This window comes from Camellia sinensis, chromosome 10 (genome assembly GCF_055761805.1).
Source record: "Camellia sinensis isolate YWXY chromosome 10, ASM5576180v1, whole genome shotgun sequence".
Classification (NCBI taxonomy): Eukaryota; Viridiplantae; Streptophyta; class Magnoliopsida; order Ericales; family Theaceae; genus Camellia; species Camellia sinensis.
Genome location: NC_138970.1, coordinates 133293446 through 133321367, shown reverse-complemented (window position 1 = coordinate 133321367; position 27922 = coordinate 133293446). Strand labels below are relative to the sequence as shown.

Sequence of the window (27922 nt, the reverse complement as noted above, 5' to 3'; positions counted from 1 at the left end):
CCTAACAAAAGCTCTACTCCTGCCGAGCGACGTGACCGGCAGCGAGCACGTGCCCGACACCCGGCTCGTGATGTCCTTGGTCAAGTCTATGGCCCGGGTAAGAATTCCGCATGTTTTATTCAAATTTGTTCAAGTGTTTTCACAGTTGATTTTCTTTATTCAAACTCTAACACGTTCTCTTGCAGGCCATCCAAAAACAACATCTTGTGATGGACCGGATTCACGAACTCCAGCAAAAGGTGACCAATGGGGCCAATCGGGTCAAGCATTTGGAAACCGAGCTGGGGAGGTCTAAAGCTTCGTTCAAAACGGCCAATGCAGACAATGCAAGGCTCCTTGGCCAGCTCGGCAAGGCCGAGCAAGAGAGAAACGAGCTGAAAGCCCAACTTGCAGCCGAAAAAGAAGCGAGGAAGGTTGCCGTGGATGAGGCCAACAATCACGATTTCCAGGAGGCCGAGGACAACTACAACAAGCAAGTCGAAGCCACCAAGGACATTTATTTCAAGTTCGGTTAGAAGGCCGCATGTGAAAAGCTCGGCCAAGGAGCGGAGACCGAGGTGTTTGTTTCTCCTCCCCCAGCCTTCCTGCCTACCTACCTGATTCCCTACGCTAACGAAGTCATCAACGCTTTGCAAGAGGCTGCAGAGATGGGAGCCGAGGACGACAGTAGCCAAAAGGAGCTCAGTGAAAAGGAGAAGGGTGCTGTCGTTAACTTAGAAGTTGCGACAGAAGGAGCCGGGGATGAGTTTGTTAACCTCTCCCCGTTAGCGTAGTTTAGACTTTCTTTTTCTTTTGGTTTCTGTTTGAGTTTTTGTAACCGGGCTACATGCCCCACTTCATGTAGATAACTTTCCCATCAATGAAAAGTTCTCGTTTTGCTTATACTTTTGCACTGCTTGCCGTAGTCCCCCATTTAACCATGCTATTCTTGCCTGGCGCATCACAATTTGCTAGCGCCGAGGAAATTATCTCCGTCTTAAAGATGCGAAAATTATCTAAAATTGGACAGATCAGACTCTTCGAGCCGAGGTAAGATAGTTCGACTAAACCTTCAGGGTTAGGAAATCCCTTTTTAGCTGGGGTAAGTCATCTTGGCTAAAACATGAGAGTTGAACAAATTAGCAACTCTTCTAGCCAGGGTAAATCATCTCGGCTAAAACATGAGAGTTGAGCAAATCATCAACTCTTTCAGTCGAGGTAAGTCATCTCGGCTAAAACATGAAAGTTGAACAAATCATCAACTCTTCTAGCCGGGGTAAGTCATCTAGGCTAAAGCATGAGAGTTGAGCAAATCATCAACTCTTTCAGCCGGGGTAAGTCATCTCGGCTAAACACATGAGAGTTGGGCAAATCATCAACTGTTTCAGCCGGGGTAAATCATCTCGGCTTTGAGGATGTATGCCCCTTCATTCACTACATTACTTCGAACACGACAAACTTCTTAAGCAGAAATAATTCATTTCTATTACATTAGCAAATGGAGTATTACATTCAAAAATAGAGGAAAACAAGTCCTTTTACAAAAAATTACATATAAAAGACAAATGCTAGAAATAATACAGTTTGAGATTGCCCGCATTCCATGGCCGAGGTATGCCTTTTCCATCCAAGTCCTCTAGATGGTATGCCCCCTTGCCCGCCAGACCAATTATCTTGTAAGGCCCTTCTCAGTTTGCCCCTAGCTTGCCTTCGCCAGACACCAACGTGTTGCCCATCACCTTCCTCAAAACCCAATCCCCGACTTTAAACAGTCTGGGGTGCACTGTTTTGTTATACTTCCTGGACAATTCTTGTTGGTATGTAGCCACGTGGATTAACGCCTTTTCCCGGCGTTCATCTACTAGGTCTAGTTCCAGAGCGATGGCTTCGGAGTTCAATTCGGGCTCAATTTTCGCTGCGGATAGTGGGCATGTCGATTTCCAATGGAATGATCGCCTCCATGCCATATGCTAGGGCAAAAGGAGTTTCCCCGGTCGACCGTCTCGGGGTCGTCCAATATGCCCAGAGGACACTAGGGAGTTCCTCGGCCCATTTTCCTTTGGCTTTCTCTAGTCTTTTCTTCAATCCATCGAGAATGGTCTTGTTTGATGCTTCGGCTTGGCCGTTGGACTGCGAATAGGCCAGGGTAGAGTTGTAGAATTCTATCTTCAATTCCTCACAAAATCCTCTGAACAGGTGCCCGTCAAATTGGGTGCCATTATCAGAAATCAGGACCATGGGAACGCCAAACCGCGTTATCACATTCTACCAAACAAACCGTTTGACATCTTTCTCTTTGCTAGTCGCTAAGGGCTCAGCTTCAACCCATTTGGTAAAGTAATCCGTAGCCGCAATGAAGAACTTCCGGTTGCCTGGTGCCGTTGGGAGTGGTCCCACTATGTCCAGTTCTCACATCGCAAAAGGCCAAGGGCTTGTGAGGGGAAGAAGTTCTCTGGTCGACTAGTGAATTTGGTGGGTGAACTTCTAGCACTTTTCACATTTTCTAACATATTTATGGGCATCCGCTTGCATACGTGGCCACCAGTATCCTTGCGAGATAGCTCGGTAGGCCAAAGATCTCCTTTTAATGTGACTTCCGCACATGCCTTTATGGATCTCATACAAGAAAGCTTCCACGTTGTTTGGATGAACACACTTGAGGTACGGACCTATGAATGACTTCTTATATAAAGCACCAGATAGAGGAGCCAAAACCACTTTCACTTCACCCGGACTTTATGTGCTTCCTTCTTGTCAGCCGGAGGAATTCGTCTTTTAGAAAAAGGATGATAGGGTCCATCCAAGAGGGGCCAAGCTTGGTGCAGAGTACTTCCGTCTGCCAGAGTCCTCAATACTAGGCCTTGGAAGAAACTCGATCAGGAGAGGACTGGGAGCATAAAGGCTAGTTCGGCCAGCTCATCTGCTCGGCCGTTTTCTTCACGACCAATTTGTTGGACCCCAATTGCTTGGAATTCCTTGATGTGTTCTCTCACTAGAGCTTGGTACTTGGCCATTCTGTCACCTTTGGCTTCGTAGACTCTAGACACTTGGTTGACAACGAGTTAGGAATCGCTGTAGACCATCAGCTCGGATGCGCGCAATTGGAGCGCGCTTCTAAGCCCGGCCAGCAGTGCTTCATACTCAGCCTTATTGTTCGACGCTAGGAATCCGAGTGCAATAGAGTGTTCGATGGTCAGATCGTTCGGTGAGATCAAAACAATGCCCAACCCGGTGTCGTGCCGATTCGAGGCGCCATCTACGAAAAGTTTCCACATTTCACTAACAAAAAGTTTCCAACTTTCTGAGGGATCCTGGGAGGCCAGCAGCTTGACGACATTATGGTCGCTCGGCTGCTCGGCTATGTCTGTTGTAAATTCACTGTTGATGGTTTCGACAGACATGTTTTCATTCCCCCTTGGCGATGCAGCTCTGGACCCAACAGGTTGGCCGATTATTCCCAAGTCCATCGTCACATTGCCAGGCTGGGGTACAATTTCGACTAAAGGTTCTATGGACGGGCACGCAAGTTCTGTGTCGCCAACATCACTCTGTTGTGCTATTTCTATTAAGCCTTCATTCGCCATCTCGGCTACCGCGGTAAGATCCACCGGGCATACCTGGTGAGTTTTAGGCGAGAATTCCGCAACGAAGTCTGCTAGGGCTTAGGCTTTGATGGCAGTTCGGGGTTAAAACTTGATGTCGAATTGCCCCAATTCTACTGCCTACTTCAGAATTCGACCGGAGAAATTCGCCCGCTCAAACAAGGTTTTTAAAGGGAATTTGGTCAACACGACGATTGTGTGAGCATGAAAGTAGTGTGCTAATTTCCGGGAGGCCATCATTAGCGCCAAAGAAAGTTTTTTCAATGGAAAATACCTCGACTCTGCCGGTAGCAAGGTTTTGCTCACGTAAAATATAGGGAGATGCTGGATGCCCTCTAACCGGACAAACACCGCACTAACTGCATGTTAAGAAACCGCCAGATAAAGGCAGAGTTCTTCGCCGAACTTGGGTGTCACCAATAGTGGGACGGAAGACAAATACATCTTGAGCTCAGCCAAAGCTCTATCACATTCCTCGTCCCATGAAAACTTGGACTTCAAGGCTCTACAGAAAGGGCGGCAATAATCTAATGACCAGCTTATGAATCAGTTAAGCGCGGGTGTCAAACCGGCAAGATGTTGCACGTCCTTTGCCGAGTTGGGCTGCTTCAATTCTTGTATGGCTTTGATTTGTGAGGGGTCCACTTCGATGCCTTGGTTTATGGCTAAGAAGCCTAGGAATTTCCCAAATCCCACGCCGAAAGCACACTTTGACGCATTCAGGTGAAGCTTATGTCGTTTAAGAATGGCAAACATCTCGGCTAGGTCGGATAAGTGGTCAGTATGCTGCCTGCTTTTGACCACCATGTCGTCGATGTAAGCTTCCATCGTCCAGCCTAGCAGAGGAGCAAACATTTTCCTCACCATTCTTTGGAAAGTCACCCCGACGTTCTTCAAACTAAAAGGCATGACTCGATAGCAGAACAGTCCCCTTGGGGTCGTGAAAGAGGTTATCTCGCGGTCGGGAGCATGCATGGCGATTTGGTGATAACCACGATAGGCATCCAAGAAACTGAGCCTGTTATGCCTGGCCGTAAGATCCATTAGTTGGTCTATTCTAGGCAAAGGAAAACTGTCTTTAGGGCAAGCTCGGTTGACTGTTTTGTAACTAACGCAAACTCGCCACTTTCCATTCTTCTTGGGCACTACGACCGTATTTGAAACCCACCGAGGGTAGTGCACTTTCTGGATGGCCCTTGCTTCTAGCAGGTTCCTCACTTCCTCCGCGACTACCTCAGCGTGATGAAGGGTCGATCTCCTCGTTCTTTGAATGACAGAACGTGCATCCGGGAAAACATTGAGTTGGTGGCAAATAAAGCTTGGATCAATGTCAGGCATGTCATATGGCGTCCATGCAAAGACTTCGATGTTTGTCATCAAGAACTCTACCATCCCAGTCCTTTCTTGAGTGGTCAGGCTTGATCCTAGCAAAAAGAACTTGTTTGGGTTTTCTATGTCGATCCGTACTTCCACCAACTCTTTAACAGCCTTTTCCTCGGCCCTGGTGCCCACGTCATCAAGGACACTTTGGTCTTCCAAACCTTCAATCATTTGCACGAAGCCTTTGGCAGCTCGGCTCCCATTCACTGCCACAAAACATTGCTTCAACATGACTTGATCGCCCCAAATCTCCTCAACCTCCCCCATAGCCGAGGGGAACCTCATAACCTAGTGGTAGGTTGACGCTACCGCCTGTATAGCGTGAAGTTATCCCCTATCCAAGATCAGATTGTATGTGGACGGCACCTTCAGTACCCAAAACTCCACCTGGTTGACCACGGATCCGACTTTGACTGGTATGATTATCTTTCCTATCGGCCGCTCTGGTTGTGAGTTCAAACCAACTAATGGTGAAGTTGCCAGAGCCAAGTCCGTATCCTAGAGTTTGAGCTGCTTGAAGGCGTCGTAGTACATAATCTCAACCGAGCTACCTTGGTCAATCAAAATGCGCTTGACATCGAAGTCCCTGACGCGGAGGGTGACTACTAGGGCGTCATTGTGTGGCGTTTGAATGCGCTCAAGGTCCCTAATTGAGAAGTTAATCACATCTTTCTCCTCGGTTTTCTCCCTTTTGATCACGGGCTGGACTGACAAAACTTCCCTTATATGTTCTGCCTTTTTTATCATCCCTCGAAGCTCGCATACCCGCGTCGGCTCCATAATGTCGTGGATCACATTGACCACTCCTTGAGGGGGCGCCTCTAGGTCATCCGAACCACTCGGATCAGCCGGAGTCTGGTGCATGGCTCTAACGCCCCAATCGATGTAAAGGTCTAAGTAACCGGCTATAACCAACTCCTCCAAGTGTTACTTTAAGGGCAAACAGTCCTCCGTCCGGTGCCCTCGCTCTCTATGGAATGTGCAGCGGTACCGCAGATTGAAACCCTTTTGCTCATTGCCTAACTTAGTGGGAAACCGGACGTAATCCTCATCGCGGATTTCACTAAGTATGCGATAAATTGGAATCTTAAATACCGTGGTGAAGCCCGTTCAAGCGTTCAACTTTCTCTTCGCATCTGCTGCGTCATCACGGGGGTATTCTGTTCGGTCACTGCGGCGACCTTTACCCCGGTTTCTACGGTCAGGGCCACGGTCAGACTCTCTTGTGCAGTCATTTGGATGGTTTGTCTTCTATCCGACCGCATGCACTTTCCTAGCCGCCCTTTTGTCCATTGCCACCGGATTTGCCTTCACGGTGGGCGCCGCCGCATCATCCTCTACTCGGATGTGCTCATTGATGCGTTGCATCAGTTGCCCCATGGAAGTCGGCTGGTTCATTGTAAGCGAGTCCTGCAGTCTATGTCCAACCTGGAGACCGCGCTTATATTGGGTGATTGCCAGGCTGGTCGGGCAATCCAGGATCTCGCTGAAGGTTTGCCAATACCTGGCGTTGTATGCTTTGAGGGTGTTGCTTGACTCCATCTTGACGCTTAGGAGGTGGTCCACTTCTTTTGGCGTCCTGGTGTTGGTCTTGAATCGAGTCACGAATGCCTCTGCCAACTGCTACCACCGGTCGATGCTTTCCTCCGGAAACCTCTCAAACCATTTCAAGCCCAACTCGTCCAAACTCGATGGAACAATAAGGCACATGAGAGCATCGTTACGCCTGTGTCCAGCCATAACCTGCCGGAAGTGGCTTACATGCATGTACGGATCGCTTTTCCCATCATAAAGTGTAAACTTGGGCTAGTGAAAGCCCGCTAGGAGCGGTGTTGTCTCTATCTCAAGGGAGAAGGGGGTGGCATTCAGCTTCGCCAAATCCTTGTCCAAAGGGACTGGCACGGCTGAACGTGGTGGTGGCATCATGACCTCCTCACTGTCGTGACCTCCGTAAGACAACCGATGGAGCGCCAGCACCCTTTGAACCTCCCGTCAGCGAGCTCGCTCCTTCAAGACGTTCCTCAAGTCCTCTGAACGAACGGAGTACGAATATTCAGATGTAGTCGACGGACGTGTGGGTTGGTATGTATTATCTTACGAGGTAGACTTTTTCGCAGGAGGGTCTGAGTTTCTAACCCCATAGCTTCTGGTGATGGGAAAAGAGGGTGTGTGACGCTGGCTCTGGCTACCTGAGCGGCGGGGCTGGGTGCGCTCACTGTGGTCTCCCACTCCAGCAACACCCTTCCATTTGACTTGCCATTTGAGAGCTTTCATCTCTGCCGCCATTCTCTGGATGACGGCGTCTTGGTCCCTCAACTTATGCTCCAGGTGGCGAGTATGCGACTCCCTCCGCCGCCGGTGTCCGTCTAGGCTCCGTGATTGACCAAAGCTTCTGGCGCGCTTATCTCGTGCATCTCTGGGAAGTCCTCCTGGGGAAGTCTCCAGGTCCGCCATGTTCGGAACGGCGGAGAGTCTGTCTCTCCGTCTGACCGACTCTAGGGTAACACCGTCGATGGTAAACAACGGTATTTCGTCGTTGTTTGCCATGGAAGGCAATCCAATGAGCTTGGAGGACAAGGTTGTGTCTACAAAAATTCCCACAGACGGCGCCAATTGTACGGGGGGCAAATATTCAGTACCACCCGTACTCCTCGTGTCCAAGCTCCGCTTTGATCCGATTCACCTACGAATACAACGGCGGTGAGCTACCCGACGGTGTGTTGTCGGAAAACCCCTCCGACAGTCAAGTTAGCACACACTCAGATAGATAGAGGGAAAGAGAGAGACGAGCAGACTCAGTGCTAAAGTTTCTCTCACCAATTGATGTTCCATCCCCAGCATGGGGGGCACAGTCACGTTTAAATACTTCCTGCGCTTACCTCTGCATCCATTCACATACTGACGCGTGGAGCTGCTCTCCCATCACACCCTCTCTCATGTCAGAGAAAATTCAGTGAAATACCATCTAATCAAACCGCCGAACGGTATTTGGGGAGAGCGGGCGGCCTGGTGGCACTATTCCGATCTCCTATGACCGTGTTACTTAACGAGGCCAACCGTGCTCCTCGCCGAGCTCCATCTCGACTGAGCTCATCAGCACTCCATTATGACCGAGCTCATGCTAGGTTAGGCCGGTCTGTGGAAGACCCTTCTCGCCAAGCTAAACGAGCGAACGATAGAGCCCAGGCTGACAGACAATTATCTTGGCCAAATGGGTCTGGGGCCCCATCCGAACAAACCAACCCTGGACCGGCCCAGGTCATCCCAGCCCAAACACGCTCAGATGTCTTTTAGCCCAGCCGTTACCACGGCCCACAGCCAGATTATGAATCTCCTTCTCAGGTACCTAACAGAATCAATCGATAGTTTAGAAACTAAGGAAGTAATTCGAAAATAATTTAAGGGTAATGCCAACTCCCCTCACTGTTTTTGCATAGAGAAATAAAAATTAAATAAATGGCATTGGGCTTGTTTGGGCAGATTTATGGGGCCTGGATCCGTGAAAAGTGAGGGAGGTACGCCATGAATTGTGTTGCTCACATGTTTGAAAACAAATGTTAATATCCGTTTGGGAAGTGGGTTGGCTTTTTGGCTTTTTTGGCTATTTTAGCCTGGGCTAAAAAGTTTGGTTTGGGAAGGGCTTTTTGGCTTTTTGACTTTTTTGGCTTTTTTTGTGAGAGAAGAATGTAATGATTATGGGTTGGATGTGATATTTTGTTTTTTATGGCTAAAATAGCCTATTTTGTTTTTTGTGGCTAAAATAGCCAAAAAAGTCCCGTTTAGCTCTTGCCAAACGGACACATAATATAGGATCTTGCTAATACGTACTAAATTATTAATTTTTTTTTATTACACTTATTTTCATGCACATATACAACACTTCAAACTTCTTAACATATAGTTTAAAGGTATACATTAACAAAATTTTATAATATAATAACAATAATATTAGGAACTTAAAAAATTATTCAAAAAATAAATAAATAAATAAATAATACATCTATACATCATAATCGTTTTAAATGTAACCTACGTCCCAACAACCTTAAATGTATAACTTTCATCTCATTTTCAAAATAAAATTCAAAATTTTGCATTTTGCATATAATAGTGACTTGGAAAATGCCTTAATAGAAAGGATCAATCAAGACTCCAAGGTTTCTGACAAATATAGGAGTTTTTCTCTAGTTTTGATGATTACAAAAACCTTTACTTCTTTTGTTGACAATATTAAGATTCTTCCAATTCATTAATTTAGCACAAATACCATTACTTTTCTATCGAAAATGACCATATTGCCCATTTAAACTAATAAGCTATTTAAATAATATAAAAATAAAATAAAATTCAGTCACCTACCCTAAGATTTTACATATATATTATTAAATATCCATACATATTTTGACTTAATACCCTAATAGTTTAATATAAAACCCTAATAATTAATACAATACTTATAAGACTACTTCCACACTATATAAACAACAAAATATTTATCAATTTTAATTAATACATTTATTATTTAAATTAATTTTTTCTTTTCTTTTCTTTTTATTGAGTTGAAACAAATGGATTAATTTTTTTTTCCAGCAATTTGTTCTACTTATTTATTCATATGTAAGAAAATTATTTTATCCCTAAATTGTTAGGATATTATTAACCACTTTTAATTTTTATCTTCGAGTCATAAAATTTCTAATCGATACATATTTAAAATAAACAAAAAAACGCAGGTTATTCTTACATGATTAAAAAAATTAAAAAATAATTATAGAAATAAAAAAAAATCTAATTGCCTCACAATAAATTAAAAATTAGTTAATAGGAAATGGCTGATCAAAAAATCATTTGAGAATAATAAACAATTCAAACAAATTCTCATTTTTTACACCAAAAAATAAAATTAATCTTTACTTGAATGGAGAAATTATTTTAAAATACTCAATTGATTTGTTGTATGATACTTAAAATATATATTTCTCCGACTTTATTTTTCTCATTTAAACTATTTTTATCAAATTAAATCTTAAAATTAATTTACCACCTTCATTAATGGTTACATTTTACTTTATTTTTTAATTTCTCACCTTTATTTTGTTCTATTATTATTTGTAGCAAAGTGTTATTATTTAAATTATCTAATTATAATTCTTCCGTATATCTAATATTCATATAATTTTATTAACAAAACTCAAAAAACAAAATCTAATACCAATTTAGACACAAAACAAATAAAATATTTTCTAAAGAAAAAAAATATATATAAATGTAATTTAATTTACCCTATTAAATATATGTATAATTATTTTTTTTTTCATAAATTTTTTTAATATAAATGTAATTTCTTGACTCTATTTTTTCCACAACAAGTTTTTAAACTTTTATAAACAAAAAATAAAATAAAAATTCAACCATTAATAAAGGTGAGAAATAAATTTTAAGATTTAATTTAATAAAAATAGTTTAAATGAGATAAATATGTGAGAATTAAAATAATTTTAATTCAGAAAGAAGAATACCTCCTGCCATGATGTTCAAGCCTTTGAATCTTTATCCTTGAATGATCAAATCTTGAATATATAAACAAAACCCACTCACAGAACACTTTTACAGAACCATATGGGAAAAGTGAAAGGAACAGAGTTTCAAGTCTATTCTATTCACAAAACAACGTCTGTGTTTGATGGCTATCACAGGCATATATATAGATAGGCTTGACCCCATATCCAAGTGTAACTCCTTATAACTTCCCACCATCAGGGAAGTTGTAAGGTCCCATGAAACCACATACGGGATAGTGAACAGATGTTAGTTACCCATTAACCATTAAACTAATTAAATATTTATCATATAAATAACTAAATAAATAAAACAAACATGTGGCATATGGGCCACTTTATGGATATTCTTACATTCTCCCACTTGGCACATATAACACACGTTGTTGACTGTCGGGTAACTAACAAACTAATTATGGCCATGAAATAAAAATACCCAAACCTTAGAGTTATAATACACGAATCATAGCGGTTATACTCTATCAATTAAGTATTTTCTTCCATGTATTACATTGTATCACACTCTCAACTCTATGTGGTGTCATTCTTTATGAATAACTTCTAATAAGTTATTCTGGGTCCAATGATCCCTATAGATCAATAGTCCCAATCGACTGCATAGCATCACAAATACTTTAGGTGCACAAAATGATACGTTTCACTAATAATAATCAAAATGTCATGACAAAACAAAATAAAACAACGACTAGAAAAATTATTGAGCTAACCAATCAGTCTCGTGCCCTCAACTTGTTTTGAAAACATCTTTATAGGAAGACCTTTGGTCATGGGATCTGCAACCATCATATCGGTGCTAATATGCCCAATGCTAACTTCTTGCTTCTTAACACGGTCTCGAACAGTAAGATACTTTATGTCAATATGCTTACTTCGGCTATCACTTTTGTTGTTGTTAGAGAAGAAAACCGCAACCGAATTATCACAGTAAACCTTTAATGCCCTAGAAATTGAATCCACAATTTGAAACCCTGTGATAAAATTCCTTAACCAAATAGCCTATGAGGTTGCTTCAAAGCATGCTATAAACTCTGCTTCCATTGTTGACGATGCAATTATCGTCTCTTTGGCGCTCTTCCATGAAACAGCACCGCCTACTAGCAGATAGACATATCCTAAAGCGGATTTTCTAGAATCTTGACAACCCGGAAAATTCGAGTCTGAATATCCAACCACCTCAAGATAGTCAACATGCTTGTAAGTAAGCATGTAGTCCTTGGCTCCCTTTAAGTACCTCATGATTTTCTTTGCAGCCTTCCAATGTTCCATTCCTGGATTACTTTGGTATCTTCCAAGCATCCCAACTGCAAATGCAATGTCAAGTCGTGTACAAACCAGAGCATGCATTAAACTGCCTACGGCAGACGCATTGGGAATGCTAACCATTTGTTCCTTTTCCAAATCATTTTTCGGATATTGATTTAAACTGAATTTGTCGCCCTTTAAAATGGGCGCTGCATTAGGAGTGCAATCACTCATCTTGAATTTCTCCAAAACTCTTTCAATGTAGGCTTTATGAGACAGTTCGAATGTCCTTTTGGACCTATCTCTGTGAATCTCTATGCCAATGACTTAAGAAGCTTCACCTATATCCTTCATTTCAAAATTTTGGGAACGAAATTGTTTAGTATCATGCAACAATCCCAAATCATTAGATGCAAGTAGAATGTCATCCACATATAGAACTAGAAAAATGTATTTGCTCCCACTAACCTTAAGGTATATACAGTTGTCCACAACATTCTCCGGAAAATCATATGAAGTAATAACATTGTGGAACTTTAAATACCACTGTCAGGAAACTTGTTTTGGTCCATATATGGATTTCTTGAGCTTGCAAACTAAATGACTATCTTTATCAGAACAAAAACTTTCAGGTTGGTTCATGTATACTTCTTCCTTAAGATCCCCATTTAAAAATGTCATTTTCACATCCATTTGATGTAGCTCTAAATCAAAATGAGCTACTAATGCCATGATAATTCGAAATGAATCCTTCTTAGAAACCGGAGAAAATGTATTATGATAATCGATGCCTTCTCTTTGAGTGAAACCTTTAGCTACGAGTCTGGCTTTATATCGTTCGACATTGCCATTTGAGTCTTTCTTAGTCTCATAGACCCATTTACAGCCAACCACTTTAACTCCTTTAGGCAACTCGACAATTTTTCAAACTTGATTCTTAGCCATAGATTCCAACTCTTCCTTCATGGCATCATACCATAATTTAGAATCAACCCTATTCATGGCATTGGAAAACGAAATAGGATTATCTTTAGATCCGATGTCAAAATCTGACTCCATTGAGTATACAAAATAATCACCAGAAATTGCTGACTTTCTAGCTCATTAGGATCTCCTTAATTCTGTAGTCTCAATTGGGACTTGAGCTACAGGCTCTATGTTGACATGTTCCTCTTGTGGTGAAAGTTCTTGAATTTGTTGATTTTCAAGAATATCGGGTTAATTATCTTGAAAGACAACCAATTCACCTATATTCATGGGTGTTGTATCCGGATCTCGTGATTCCTTCCACTCTATCTTTCAAGGGTAACTCCTACTAGGGTCAACTTTGTCAATAAACTTAGCATTTCTGGCTTCAATAATTCTAAGTGAATTTGAAGGACAATAAAATCTGTAACCTTTGGAGTTTTCCGCATAGCCTATGAAAAAACCACTAACTGTTCTGGGATCCAATTTCTTTAAATGTGGGTTATACACCCTCACTTCAACTGGATAACCCCAAACGTGTAAGTGTCTTAAACTTGGCTTTCATCATTTTCATAACTCAAACGATGTTCTGGGAACAACCTTGGATGGAACCCTGTTTAAGATATACACAGCGGTTTTCAAAACTTCACTCCATAAATTTATAGACACGTTAGAATAACTAAACATGCTCCTTACCATGTCCATAAGTGCTCGGTTCCTTCTTTCAGCAACACCATTTTGTTGTGGTGTGCTAGGCATTGAATATTGTGCAATAATGTCTTCTTCCTTAAGGAACTTAACAAATGGACCTGGTAATTGTCCCAATTCTATGTACCTCCCATAATATTCTACACCCCTGTCTGACCTCACAATTTTAATTTTCTTTTCTGTTTGTTTCTCTACCTCTGCTTTATAAACTTTAAAGGCATCAAGTGTCTCGCCCTTATCAAACAAGAGATAGAGATACATGTATCGTGTGAAGTCATCAATAAATAAGATAAAATATCTCTGACCATTCAGACGAGGTGGAGTAAATGGTCCACAAATATCAGTGTGTATGATTCCAAGAATTTTCTCACTCCTTTTGGCACCTTTACTGGTCTTATTGGTCTGCTTTCCCTTTATGCAGTCCATACAAGTACCAAAGTTGGTAAAATCAAGAGTCGGAAAGACTTCATCATTAACCAACCTCTTTATTCTCTCAATGGAGATATGTCCCAATCTCTTATGCCAAAGAATAGAAGAGGACTCAACAATGATATTACGCTTAATGCAAATATCACCATGCAAGGTTAAAAGATTTTGTTCAAAAACTGGATCCAAATTTAATTTGTACAAACCATTAATTAAAGTATCAAATCCTACAGAAACCGAGTCTTTAAACAAACTAAAATTTGCACCAACAAACTGAAATTCAAATCGAAACGATACTAGTCTAGAAACAAAAATTAAGTTTTTTGAAAAAGATGGAATGTAAAATGTGTTTTCAAGAGCTAAAACAAAGCCATTTTTTAAAACAAGTCTGAAAGTTCCAACAGTTTCGACGTGCAAACGCATCGCATTGCCCAAATAGATGCTTTGTTCACTTCCCATCGGTTTCCTTAGGCTGAGAAAGCCCTACATGGTATTAGCAATGTGAATTGTAGAACCCGAATCAATCCACCAATCATATTGATGAGTATTAACAAAATTAGATTTATAATACACAAGAGATATGAGATTACCTTTCTTCTCAAGCCATTTCTTATACTTGGGGCAGTCTTTCTTCATGTAACCCTTTTCCTTGCAGAAGAAGCATGCATCCTTATTGCCATGATTTGTAAATGGCACTTTACCAAGCTTCTTTCATTTCTGATCACCTTTTCCCTTTTTCCATTGCCCTCCTTTATGTGTTGCTAAATGAGCACTTTCCACTTTTCCATGCTTCGATCTCTTCTCCTCTTGAACACACATGGTTAAAAGTTCATTGATAGACCATTTTTCCTTCTATGTGTTGTAAGAAATTTGGATTGCTCCATATTCCACAAGAAGAGAAATTGAGTATGAAATTGACAAGGAATGACTCAGAAATCTCAATCTCTAAGGACTTAAGACGAGTTACAATGTCCCTCATTCCCATAATATTCTCATGCACACTCCTAGAATTGTTATGTTTCATTCCTGATAGTTTGTTCATTATGGTGCTTGCCAATGCTTTGTCAGAACTAACAAATTGCTCTCCAATAGCCCTCATGTAGTTCTTGACCTTATCAGATGGTGGGATTGAGCCCCTAATGCTCTAGTTAATATGTGACTTTATGAGCATTAGGCTTAAGCGATTAGATCGCTCCCACTTATCATAAGCACTCTTTTCTACAGCGGAACTCTCGTTCGTGGGTTCAGGAGGTTCATCCACACGGAGTGCCAGATCAGGGTCCACGCAACCTAATGTTAGAAGGATTTTGTCCTTCCAATCCGAAAAATTATCATCGTTCAAGAATGGAATACAAGAAGACTCATTAGATAGTACAGAGGTAGAAATCATTGCAATTACCAAGAACATTATTAATGCTTTGAAACAATAGCTATAGTCTGAATCAACCAATGTCAAATTCAGTAACAAATCTAAACCTTCCTGTGGGTAAAGGTCACTAAACTGTATTAGATTTGCTATTACTCTATAATATGACTAATGGGTTCCAAAATATTTAAGGAAAAAAAAACTTATACCTGTGGGTTTAGAGTGTTCAATCCCTTTAATAACAAATCCATTATCTTATTCCAATTAAATTTCATAAAAAATTACTTTCTTGTGGGACCAAGAAATTATTTATAAAACATAATTGCAATGTAAAAATGCCAAATTAATTTTTAATTTTATGTGATCAAAATACTGAGGATCACATCTTTATGTCTTAAGATGCTGTGACTACTCTTAAAACAGAATAAAAATTTTAAATATGGCATAATTTATTAATGTGAGCAAATCCTTATAGTCACAACAAATACATAATCTTTCAATGCACATAATGTATAATACATACAATTAGAGTAATATCACATGAAAAATCCCAAGACCAAACACATGTAATTCAACCTTATACTAGATTTTGCTTAAAAATTGGACCAAAATAAATTTCATAAGTCCAACACATAGTGTATTCATGCTCTTATTTCTCATGAATAGTGTATTCATGCTCTTATTTCTCATGAATTTTCAATGCATAAATAATTACCTTAATGCATGTAATATAATATTACATTATTTTAGATAACATGCTAATGAATTTCAAAAATTATAAAAATTAAAAGAACATGTTATAATTCATTGTATGAAATTCAATTGAATTTGCTTACTATTTAAACATGCAACTATAATAAGTAAAACATCCATAACAGCATGTTAAAATTTCTTTATGAAAATTTTAGAAATAAATTCAAGTCTTTCATGCCTTTTTAAAATAAACCAAATAAATCCAAATAAAACATGATAATTTCTAATTTCTAATTTCTAGAATTTATACAAAATAAGAGGACGCAATTTTTTTTATTTTTTATTTTAATGTTTGTCAATAAATAAAAATCAATACTTAATGACATACAATAATTTTCCAAGATGAAATAGATTTAGAACAGGAGTAATTTTAGATGCAAATACTACAATCACATAACAGAATGAATTCAACTAATCCCTCTAAGTAATTCATCATACAATAACTCATCTTTGATAGACATCAAATTAATATTTTAATCCATCAAGTTTCATATATATATATATATATATATTAAGATGAATCAAACAATGAATATTCATTCTGATAATTCAAACTTTAGATAATGACAGAATGAATTCAACTAATCCCTCTAAGTAATTCATCATACAATAACTCATCTTTGATAGACATCAAATTAATATTTTAATCCATCAAGTTTCATATATATATATATATATATATTAAGATGAATCAAACAATGAATATTCATTCTGATAATTCAAACTTTAGATAATGTTAAACTATATGGCACAATCACAAGTCATGTATAATGATGGCACCATGTTGACTGAAACTCCACTATTAAGTATTAGACTATCAATTTTATATTCAAAAGTATGATGGCTTGCAAGTTCCAAAACCTCCTTGATAGAAAAAAATAAACAAAGGGCTAAAAGCAAAGACATAGTGTGCTCAGACTAATCAAAATATTAGGAAGCGTAAACCAAAATAATATATTATAGCTAACAAAACAAATCGAACACATGAAAAAAATTATCATGTCGAAATCATATAAAACATGGGCCTAGCAAGTGTATAAAACAGAACGCAATGAGTTTTGGTCTCCATAACATACAATAACGCTAAACAACAAGGATAGAAGGTGGTTCTGATACCAATTGTGAGAATTAAAATAATTTTAATTCAGAAAGAAGAATACCTCCTACCATGATGTTCAAGCCTTTGAATATTTATCCTTGAATGATCAAATCTTGAATGTATAAACAAAACCCACTCACAAAACATTTGTACAGAACTATATGGGAAAAGTGAAAGGAACAGAGTTTCATGCCTATTCTATTCACAAAACAACGTCTGTATTTGAAGGCTATCACAAGCATATATATAGATAGGCTTAGACCTATATTCAAGTATAACTCCTTATAACTTCCCTCCATCAAGGAAATTGTGAGGTTCCATAAAATCACCATATGGGATAGTGAACAGACGTTAGTTACCCATTAACCATTAAACTAATTAAATATATATAATATAAATAATTAAATAAATCAAACAAACATGTGACATATGGGCCACTTTATGGATATTCTTACAAAATAAAGATGGAAAAATAGATTTTAAGTATCATACATAACAAATTAATTTAGTATTTTATTATTCTCAAATAATTTCTCCATTCAAGTAAGATTAATTTTAATTTTAGGTGTAAGAAATGACAAATTATTTGAATTTTTTATTATTCTCAAATGATTTCTTGATTTTTCATTCCATATAACTAATTTTAATATATTGTGAAGCGATTAAATTTTTTTTACATCTATTTTTATTTTTTTAATCATGTAAGAAATATTAACTTACGTTTTTTTAAATGTGTATCGACTTGAAATTTAATGACTCAAAGATAAAAATTAAAATTTGAGAATAATACATGATTGAGGAAAAGATAAAATTGTAATTTTTTTACATATGAATAAATAAGTAATGCAAATTGTCAGAAAAAAATAAATCTATTTATTTTAACTTTAAAAAAAATTCAAATAATAAGTGCATTTCTTAAAATAATAAATTTTAGGTTATTTATGTGGTGTGAAATAAGTATTATATTAAATTATTAGGATGTTATCTAACATTAATTTTAGCAAGATTACATAAAAATTAATTTTTTATATTAAATGATTTAATAATGTCTTAACAATTTAAATATTTTATTTAACATTTTATAAAATTTAAGAATTTTATTAAATAATCGTAAAATATGTGTGGAATTTTTATGCAAAACTTTAGGAGAAATGCGTGCAATTTCTCATTTAAATAGATAAAATAATCAATGAGTAATTTCGTTATTTTTGATATGATATCAGTTTTACATCAGTAAAATTTATTAAATAGCTGAACAGTAAAAAAAAATTATAAATTTTTTTAAAAAAAAGATTAATGTAATTATTGACACAACAGATAAGATTCTTATAATTATCAAAAGCTTCAGCAGGTAAGTGTAATTTACCCAAGCATAAAAGAAATTTGTAAGTGTGCATGGATTGAGTTTCTTTCGTTTGTCTGTGGTGGAAAGGTGTCAGTGTCTTTGACTTTGAGTCTTCAACATTTATTGACACAAACCCACGACTTGTAGGCCAATTTGGACTTTGTAAGTGCCGTACGCCCACCACCATTTCACATGTCTACGTCTAAAATTTATAACCACTAGGCTTGCTTTGGATTGAGCTCCTTTTTTATTTTTTAGGGGGGGTTTGGGAACATATTTTTTTTAATAATTTTTTAATTTTTTAATTAAAATATAATATAAAAGAATTAATATATTTGTAATGATTTTTTAATTTTTTATAAAAAAATATGTAAAAAATAAAAAAAAAATTAACTTTTTAATATAAATTATTAATTTTTTAATATTTTTAATAATTTTTAAACTTTTTAGTTAAAAAATCCACTTGTCAAAGCAAATTGACGAACCTTAATTTGTCGCAAGGCATATGCTAAAGAGTGTTTTCTTGGAGGTATTGCTAAGGAGATAGTTTCCTTCCGTCCATAATTTAGATTGGACTCAGGCCTTGTTTGGTACAGGTTTTTTTAGTTTATTTCAGTTTTCAGCTTAATTTAAGTTATTTTGATGTATTTGATTTAGCTTAACAATACAGCTTATAACTTTTTCTAAATCAAAAATCAGCTTATTCTTTGAGTGAGGCTGGAGAAACTTAATTTATAAGTCAGAAATCAGCTTATGTTTATAGTTATAAGTTATAAGTTGTTAAGGTATAAGCTATAAAGACTTTCCCACAACTCTACCAAACAGGACCTCAGTAGAGGGCATTGTTGATATTAACCGTACACCCACCACCATTCCTCATGTCTAAGTTTATTTATGGGATATCATTTTGATTATTTAAATTTTTTATTTTCTTAGATTTTTTATGTATATTATTTACACACAAAAATTAAGTTGATCTGATAGTTAGAATCTATTCAATTTACTGTATTTGTCTAAAAAAAAGAAAAAAAGAATAACAAATGCCTCTTTGCAAATTGATCATCAATTTTTTTAGTGACAAATTTGATAAACTTAATTGGTTATAGTTATTAAATTAACTTAATTTTTTTTATTAATGATATACATAAAAAAAAATCTTATAAAATAAACAGATCATATAACTAAAATGAAACTTGTAATAAGCCATGTAGGGAACCCAGTCCTGGAGCTTAACGGAAAAAAGTAAACATGTTGAAAAATGTATTAGATTTAATAAAAAAGTGTTTTTTTTTAATTTTTTAATTTTTTAATTTTAATGTTTCTGGTGCGTTAGAACACTTATTAGCAAAACTCTTCTTATAATAGTGTTAATTAAGAATAATTTCATATTATATAAATTTTCTCTCGTAAGATTGTTTTGGAAAAAATTAAGATTGCGTTTGGTAGAGTTTTGTAAATATGATTTGAGAGTATGAGTTGTATTTTGAATTTGTGAGTTTCGGAATTATGATTTGAATATGAAAAATTTGGTTAGTAAAATAGTTTTGAATTGAATGGGGAATTTTTGATGTGACATATGATATTTGATTCAAAAACTTATAACTCATAACCCCACATATAACTCAAAATTCTATTAAAACACATAAAAAAAATTAAAAAATTCAGAAAATATTTTTTTTTGAATATATAAAAATTAACATATATCAATTGAAAAAAAATTAAAAAATTCACTATTTTGGTGAACCGGCCGGATGGCCGGTGGGACGACCGGTTAGGCCAAATTCGGAAAAAAAAAAAAAATTAGAAATCGCGCTTGAGACAGAGTTTTCTGCAGAGCTTTGAAAACATGATTTGAGAACTCCTTCCAAACATCATATTTTAATGTGGGTGTAGAATCATTGTTTAGAAACACAACCAAATACATCCTAAGTTTTTCCATTAATAAATTTCTTTTTTCTTCTATAAAAAACAAAAGAAAATATTTGTTGTATATGTAGATCTTAGTGTATAATTTTAGTAGTATAGTAGACTAAGGGCATATTTGGAAACTGTCTAAATTAGTTAGAAAATCAAAGGGTAATTCTATTTATACACCATTCAATAAATTAGATATGTTGATTTAATCTCACTACACACCATCAATTTTCATATGATACCATATTACTCTCATCTCCTCCGACAAACCCTAACCCTAACCTTTGGCCACGGTCCACCACTGGCAACCGGCAGCCAGTAACCAGTATTCTCGATTTCTTATTTCAATAATCCCCTCCTCCCCTGGCCCTTCGGTCTCCATTCCTTATTTCCACTACCTCACTACCATTGTAGTCATTACCGTCGCTACCCCACCACCATTGCAGCTTCCTACGGCTACGACGTACAACCACCGTAGCCTTTACCCATTGTGACTTCGTTGTCGCAACACCACATCTCTCTCTCTCTCTCTCTCTCTCTTCAAACACAAATCTCTTTCTCTTTGTACTGCATGTGATCAGTTGTTCATTGGAGGTGAATTGCGATGGTGGTGGGTTGTTAGGGTTTGGAGGCGCGATGGTGGTGGTAGCAGGGTGGTAAAGGCATGGATGGGTTTAGAAAAGAAGCGGTGGCAATGACTGAGCTGAAGAAGAAAGAACCGATGGCTGGTGTTAATGGTGTCAGTGGCTAGTGTTGATAATGGTGGTGTCTGGTGTGGTGTTAAGGGAATTTAGGGTTTTATCTTAAAAGGTAATTTCATTGAAAGACATAATGTTAATAAAAAAAATTATGAGATAATGGTTTGAAAAGAGAGTAATTGTGGTGTGTAAATAGAATTATCCAAAATCAAAAAATTATTAAAAACGTCAAAAATATCAAAATTCAAAAAATATACAAAAATGTTAAAGATTCCTTATTATTTTTTCTATTTCTTTGGACGTCTTTTTATAAAAGTTTTGAAAAAAAATAATTTCTAAACACGTCCTTTCCCACATATTTTAGCCAAAAAAAAAATCTAAAAAATTACTTTCCAAACCAACAAAGATTTCTTAACCTATTAAATTTCAAAAAATGATATACAAGCTTAAGTTTTAGACTCATTTTCTAAATTTAGGCCTCGTTTGGAAACCCTCATTTTTAGTCAAAAAGTCAAAAAGTTACTAAATTAGCCAAAAAAGCCAACAACTCATATCAAAAAGTCAAAGATTCTCTTTTCTTTCTACTTTTTGCACATCTTTTCGTAAAAAATCAAAAAGTCATTCCAAACATATTAGTTTTTTTTAGCTTATATTTTAGTTAAATAGTCAAAAAGTTACTAAATTAGCTTGTTCCCAAATGAGACCTAAGATATATAAATAAGATGATTAATTAATGATAAAAGAATAAATAAATAAATAAAAATTAACTTAAATATTTTAATAACGTGTTACGTTATTAAATTTAGAAAGTAAATTTATTTTTTTTGTTTGAATAATAATATTTTAAATTTCACGAGCAGTCCCTTAATCAAAATAGCCTTATCTTTGTTAAAATATAAGGGTTGGTTTGGGAAGTGGGTTGACTTTTTGATTTTTTTTTTACTTTTTTGACTATTTTAGTCTGGGCTAAAAAGCTTGGTTTAGGAAGGGTTTTTTCACTTTTTGACTTTTTTTGTGAGAGAAGAGTGTAATGATTATGGATTGGATGTGATGTTTTGTTTGTTGTGGTTAAAATAGCCTATTTTATCTTTTGTGACTATTTTAACCACAAATCTTCTTCCTAAACGGACCCTACACATAAACAAGCTAAATGACTTGTCAGGCGTTGTTTTAAAATTTTTAAAATATCTTGACTTTCGCTCTAAATTTCAAAAAATAAAAAATAGAAAGGAAAAAGACATTGTATTTTTTAAACCTGTTCAAGAAAATTTATCAAATAAGATCTATATTGAGTATAAATTTTGAATAAAACAGCCTATAATTTTGCCGTAAAAAATTGTGAAATTTTGTAATTCTTGAAAAACTATTTGTGTTACAATCATCTTTTTACTTTTCTGCACACCTTTTCATAAAAAAATAAAAAAAGACACTCATTTAGATTATTCCAAACAAATGTCTTAGCTAGATAAATTTTCATGTTTTTTAACAAAATTGTGAAATTTTATATTCTAGCAAAATTTGTGAAATTTCGTAATTTCTCAATCACAAAATTGAGAAATTTCTCAATTTTTATATTATTTGACACAAACTATGCAATTTCATAGTTTTTGCATAATAAATATAAAACTTTGCAATTACTCAAACTCAAAAACTACAAAAATTGAGAAATTTCTCAAATTTAATATTATTTTGACACAAAAAATGTGCAATTTCATAGTTTCTACATAATAACTATAAAATTTTGCAATTACTCAAACACAAAAACTACTAATATTAAAATTTCATAAAACTAAGAAATTTGCTTAAAAATTGTGAAATAAACAATATTAATCATTTTTAATAGATCTCGACGAGTGTAATCCAACCTCATATAACTATTTATCAAAAACACACGTCTTTACAATATCGTAAAACCATGTTTGGAGGCTAATGCATGCCAGTGTCAAAAGCTCAAGGAAGTGAAGGGCAAGGAAGGGACTCCAAGCCCTCTCCCCATAACACATAAAAGCGAAGGAAAGAGCATATGAGATAGTGAGTGACTAGCCCAATGAACAGTCTATTGATAACAATAAGCAAAATATCTTATTAAATTCTTAGCACTTTAAGGACTATTGCTTAATCATGTCCCCATTCTTGGCCTAAAGAAGGAATGGAGTAAGGTATGAACTTTTCTTATCTCTTGGTAGTGTTGGTAAAAATCTTCCTCCAAGAGGGACAGCATAGCACCTTTTATCTCTGCAAATTGTAATGATATTCATATTACAAATCTTACTAGAATTGCTCTTCTTTTTTCTTTTTTTTTATAAGAATTAAATAATTTCATTTTTTCTAGAATATTAATTATTTTTAATAGATCTTGATAAGTAATTCACCATTCCTTAATCCTCAAGACATTTTCTTAGTTCATCATGCAATTGTTCTAGGTTTAATGTGTACAATGAAAATTATGATATTTAATATAAAAAAAATTAAAAAAAAAAAAAGAAGAGAAAAACTAATATGATAGCTCAATTAGCAGTGCCATGAATGTGAGTAGCATTGTGGAAAGCATAACTAGCGATGTTATCCACTGGCGGTGCAAATCGATCCGAATCTCCATTAAATTCCATGCATGATCCATTGATCGAAATACCCTTATCTTGTCAAAATCTAATACGTGTGTGCACGAACAAGCTAAATGGCTGGTCAGGCAATTACGTTTTTTTTTTTTAAAAAAAAAAAAAATTCAAAAGAATAAAATCTCATAACTTGTGCTCTATATTTCAATATAAATGAAAATATTGGTGAAAATACAACAATAATGAAGAGCAAAAAGTGATTACATTTCTTAAATCTTATTTAACATTTGAAGACATCTATCAAATAAGGTTTATAAATTTTGAAAGAGAGAGGGCTTTTCTCCATGCTATTCAGGCACGCAGGGTGTATTACAGGTCTCATTTTAAGGATTTAAATCATTTATTTTTTAGGATTCTTCGTATATATTATTTATAAAAAAAAAAATACGTCGATCTGATAATCATAATATTTTTATTTTATCACATTTGACTTAAAAAATGGATGATATATTTTTAAAAACACACTTGCCGTTTATTATTTTTTTTTATGGCAAACACAATAAAATAAAATATTTTCGGATCAACCTAATTTCTTTATGTATAATATGCACGATGAGTTTTAAAAAATGAAGGGCACGAATTATCAAAACGGGACCCGTTATAAGCCCCACGGGTCCGAACAAGGCCTCTACTCTACAGATGAAGATTGAAGAGAAATTTCTCCCAATTTAAAAATAAAAAATTGGAAAATCCTCAGTAAAAAATTGTTAAATGTATCACTTATATAAATTGTCATGTGTTTTGAAATGAAAACCTATGAAATTTCACAATATATTTATTTATTTATTTTAGCAACTACTTCGTAGTTTTGAAACACTTGGGTGCTGTTTGGTAACACTTACGTTTTCAGTTTTCTGTTTATATTTATAAAAATTTTAAAAACTCAAATAAAAACTTGTTTGGTAAATTTTTTGATCTATAAATCAGTGGTCTCAGTTTATAAATTTGGCCAAAAAATGAAAATACAAAAAATATGTTTTTGTTTTGAGTTTTTTTTTTACCACCCAACACTAGCCACCACCCGTCACCACCACTCACCACCCACCTGCCACCACCACCCACCATTTGCCACCACCACCACCCCCCACTAGCCATCCACCAGCCACCACCTACCTGCCGTCCACTCGCCGCCACCACCGCCACCACCACCACCACCACCACCCACTCGCTACCACCTACCACCCGCCACCGTCACCCATCACCACCGCACCCGTCACCTACCCGCCACCACCACCACCCACTCGCTACCACCCACCAGCCGCCACCGTTACCCACCCATCCACCCACCATCACCACCCACCCGTCACCACCCACCACCACCTGCCATTCGCCACCCGCCACCCACCAGCCACCACTCACCCGCTACCACCTGTCACTGTCACCCACCCACCCGTCACCACCCGCCATCCGCCACCCACTTGCCACCACCACCCGCCACCCGCTACCACCACTACCTATTCGCTACCACCCACCACCCACCACCGTCACCCACTCACCCACTATTACCACCCGCCACCTACCCGCCGCCGCTACCACCACCCGCCATCCGCCACCCACCTGCCACCACCACCCACCACTCGCCACCGCCACCGCCACCACCACCCACCACCCGCCACCGTCACTCACCCACCCACCACCACCACCACCCACCCGCCACCACCAGCTACCCACCACCCACCGTCACCAGTTTCCACCACCGTCTTCCGCCGCCACTTGCCACCACTTACCATTTCTCACTCTTTTTTATATTTTTAAATTTTTTAAAAATATTTTGTCAATTACCAAACACGTTTGTAGTTTATGCTTTTCTAAAAATAAACAAAAACCAGTTTATAAAATTTTTGTAAATATAAACTAAAAACGTAAACGTTACCAAACACACTCTTACAAAATTTCAAATCCTACACAAAAACTATGAAATTGTATAGTTTCTGCATAGTAACTATAAAATTTTGTACAAACATAAAATCTGTGAAATTTAACTGTTTCAAAAAAATTGGGAAATTTGAATTGGGACTATAGTTCTGTTTGTACCAATCTTATGGTGTGATTAATGTGCATGCGCTAATGGAACATTCGATTTTCCACAAGAACCATACACGTGGAAATTGATTTACATTTTGCTTTGCTTTTTTTATTAGTAAAGTGAAAATTTCATTAAAAATATTAAATTAAAGATATAGGAAGATGAAATGTATCGATAGAGATTTAGAAAGTATAATCTACCCCTACTACTGGCACTCACATTCACACAACCAATCCCTCAACCTCATGACCATTAAATTATAAAAAAAAAAAAAAAAAAAAGGTTAAGTACTTCTTAACTACACTATACACCATACCCAATGTTATGGAATCCCAAACTCAACAAATCTCCACACTTCTTATCTCCCACTCCAATTCCCCACATCTCTCAAAGCACAGCTTTGCCTCCTGCACTTCTTGTCTCCCACACCACCATTCTGACCACACCGATCACCTTCGACACCAATGAACTTCCATGGCAAAACAAGGACACTGTCGATCACCTTCTATGGCTAAACACATCGTTGGCCGAAACACCACTCGGTTGAAACTCCCTTCATTGAAACACTACCCCTAGTTCAACAAAAACCATCCATGTTGAATGCTTTCCATGGCCGAAACACCACCACCCATGGTCAACCTCAAGAACCCATGGCCAAAGGACTCCCATAGCCGAAACACCACCTCCCCAAACACCAAAACATGCCACACACAACCTCACTTTCTCCCTTGCTGAAACTCCTCATCCATCCCTATTTTTCAACTTGCATCACTTCCGTTGACCGCCCATAGCCGAAAGCCCTCCAAGAACACCCATAACCGCCAACCACCCAAACAACTGTTAGCTAATCTTCACAGTCTTCGAACAAAGAAAATTAAGGAAAAAGAGAGTCTATTTGATTACAAAAAATGAAAACAGTATATATATATATAATAAGAAAAATAGATTCTTAGTTTGTTACAAAAACAAAACCAGAATTTGGGAAAAATGAAAGCGAAAAAAAAAAAAAATAGAACCAACCACTTCCAGTATTATTTTCTCGAACAAAATTTGATCAAGTCTAGTGTTCAACACTGTGTCCTTAAGACAGATTCATCTTCTTCACAGTATTTTCAAATTATGGACGTCTATCTCCCAAGATAAAATGATCGACGACAATTTAGTTGCAGCACTACAAACGAAATGTTTAACGAATACACTTTGTATTTATACTCTTTCTCACAGGAAATTTATGCAACAAAATCCAAGTAGTAAAAACAAACAAGAAGAACGAAAATTAGATGAAAAATCAAATGGAGGACTTGTCTATTTATATATGAACTGGTGGCTTTTCATAATAGTCTTCAACAGGTAACAAACCTACTCGGATAGATTTGAATAGATAAAGTACCTGTTCAGGTTAAATTTGAACAGATAATGAACCTATTCAGTTAAAGAAAAAATCTGGATAGGTGTGCTGGACCAAACTGCCAGCGTTTTAATATGTTGCAGTCATTTCGGAATTAAGTTTGAATTTCAAACCAAAATTCAAATTCCAAAAGATAAGAATTTAATTTTAGAAGAAATAAATTTCAAATGTTTTTGGCCCAAAAATATAAGCATTGGACAGGACAAACCCAATCCAACCTTACAGCACGCATACGCACACGTACCCGCACCAAAGCCTAACCCAGCCCACCCAACCGACTGGACGGACGACAGCGGCAGTGCATGCGTACGTGTGTGTTTGTTTTGAGTCTAATGGGTTTAACCCATTTTACCCATAATCTCCCCCTCTACAAAACTTAAGTGCCCCTTGGGGCCTACCCCAAGGTCAAAACTCAAAGCTTATAAACCCATACAATGTTAGCCTTGCCAAGTAATATGGGACAAACTTTCCTTCCTTCAATTTGGGAAACCCACCAAAACATCTTTTTTCATGGAGCTTGCTTTGGCATCAATTTTCCATTCACCTAATAATAGTTTTGAACAATCAAATATACTACATGAATTACAGAGCGGCATAGAACGCGTTACCACTAATACCTGCCAACCTCGGAGCATTGGAGCAACTTAAAAAATATACCGAAGTTTAAGAAAAACCTATTTTTCCAAAACCATTCTTACAATCCCCCACATCAATGGAATTTGGTGACAATATCTTGTTGAGAGAGTATAAATTGAAAATATCTTACATCAGGATACGTAGCTTTCGGCATTGAACCTTCCCTAGTGATAACCT

General features: G+C 36.8%; 1 pseudogene; it reads right to left on the bottom strand.

The window, feature by feature from the left end:
* Positions 1-11116: 11116 nt before the first annotated feature.
* Positions 11117-12016, bottom strand: LOC145800702 (secreted RxLR effector protein 161 pseudogene; annotated as a pseudogene).
* Between the last annotated feature and the right edge of the window lie 15906 nt (positions 12017-27922).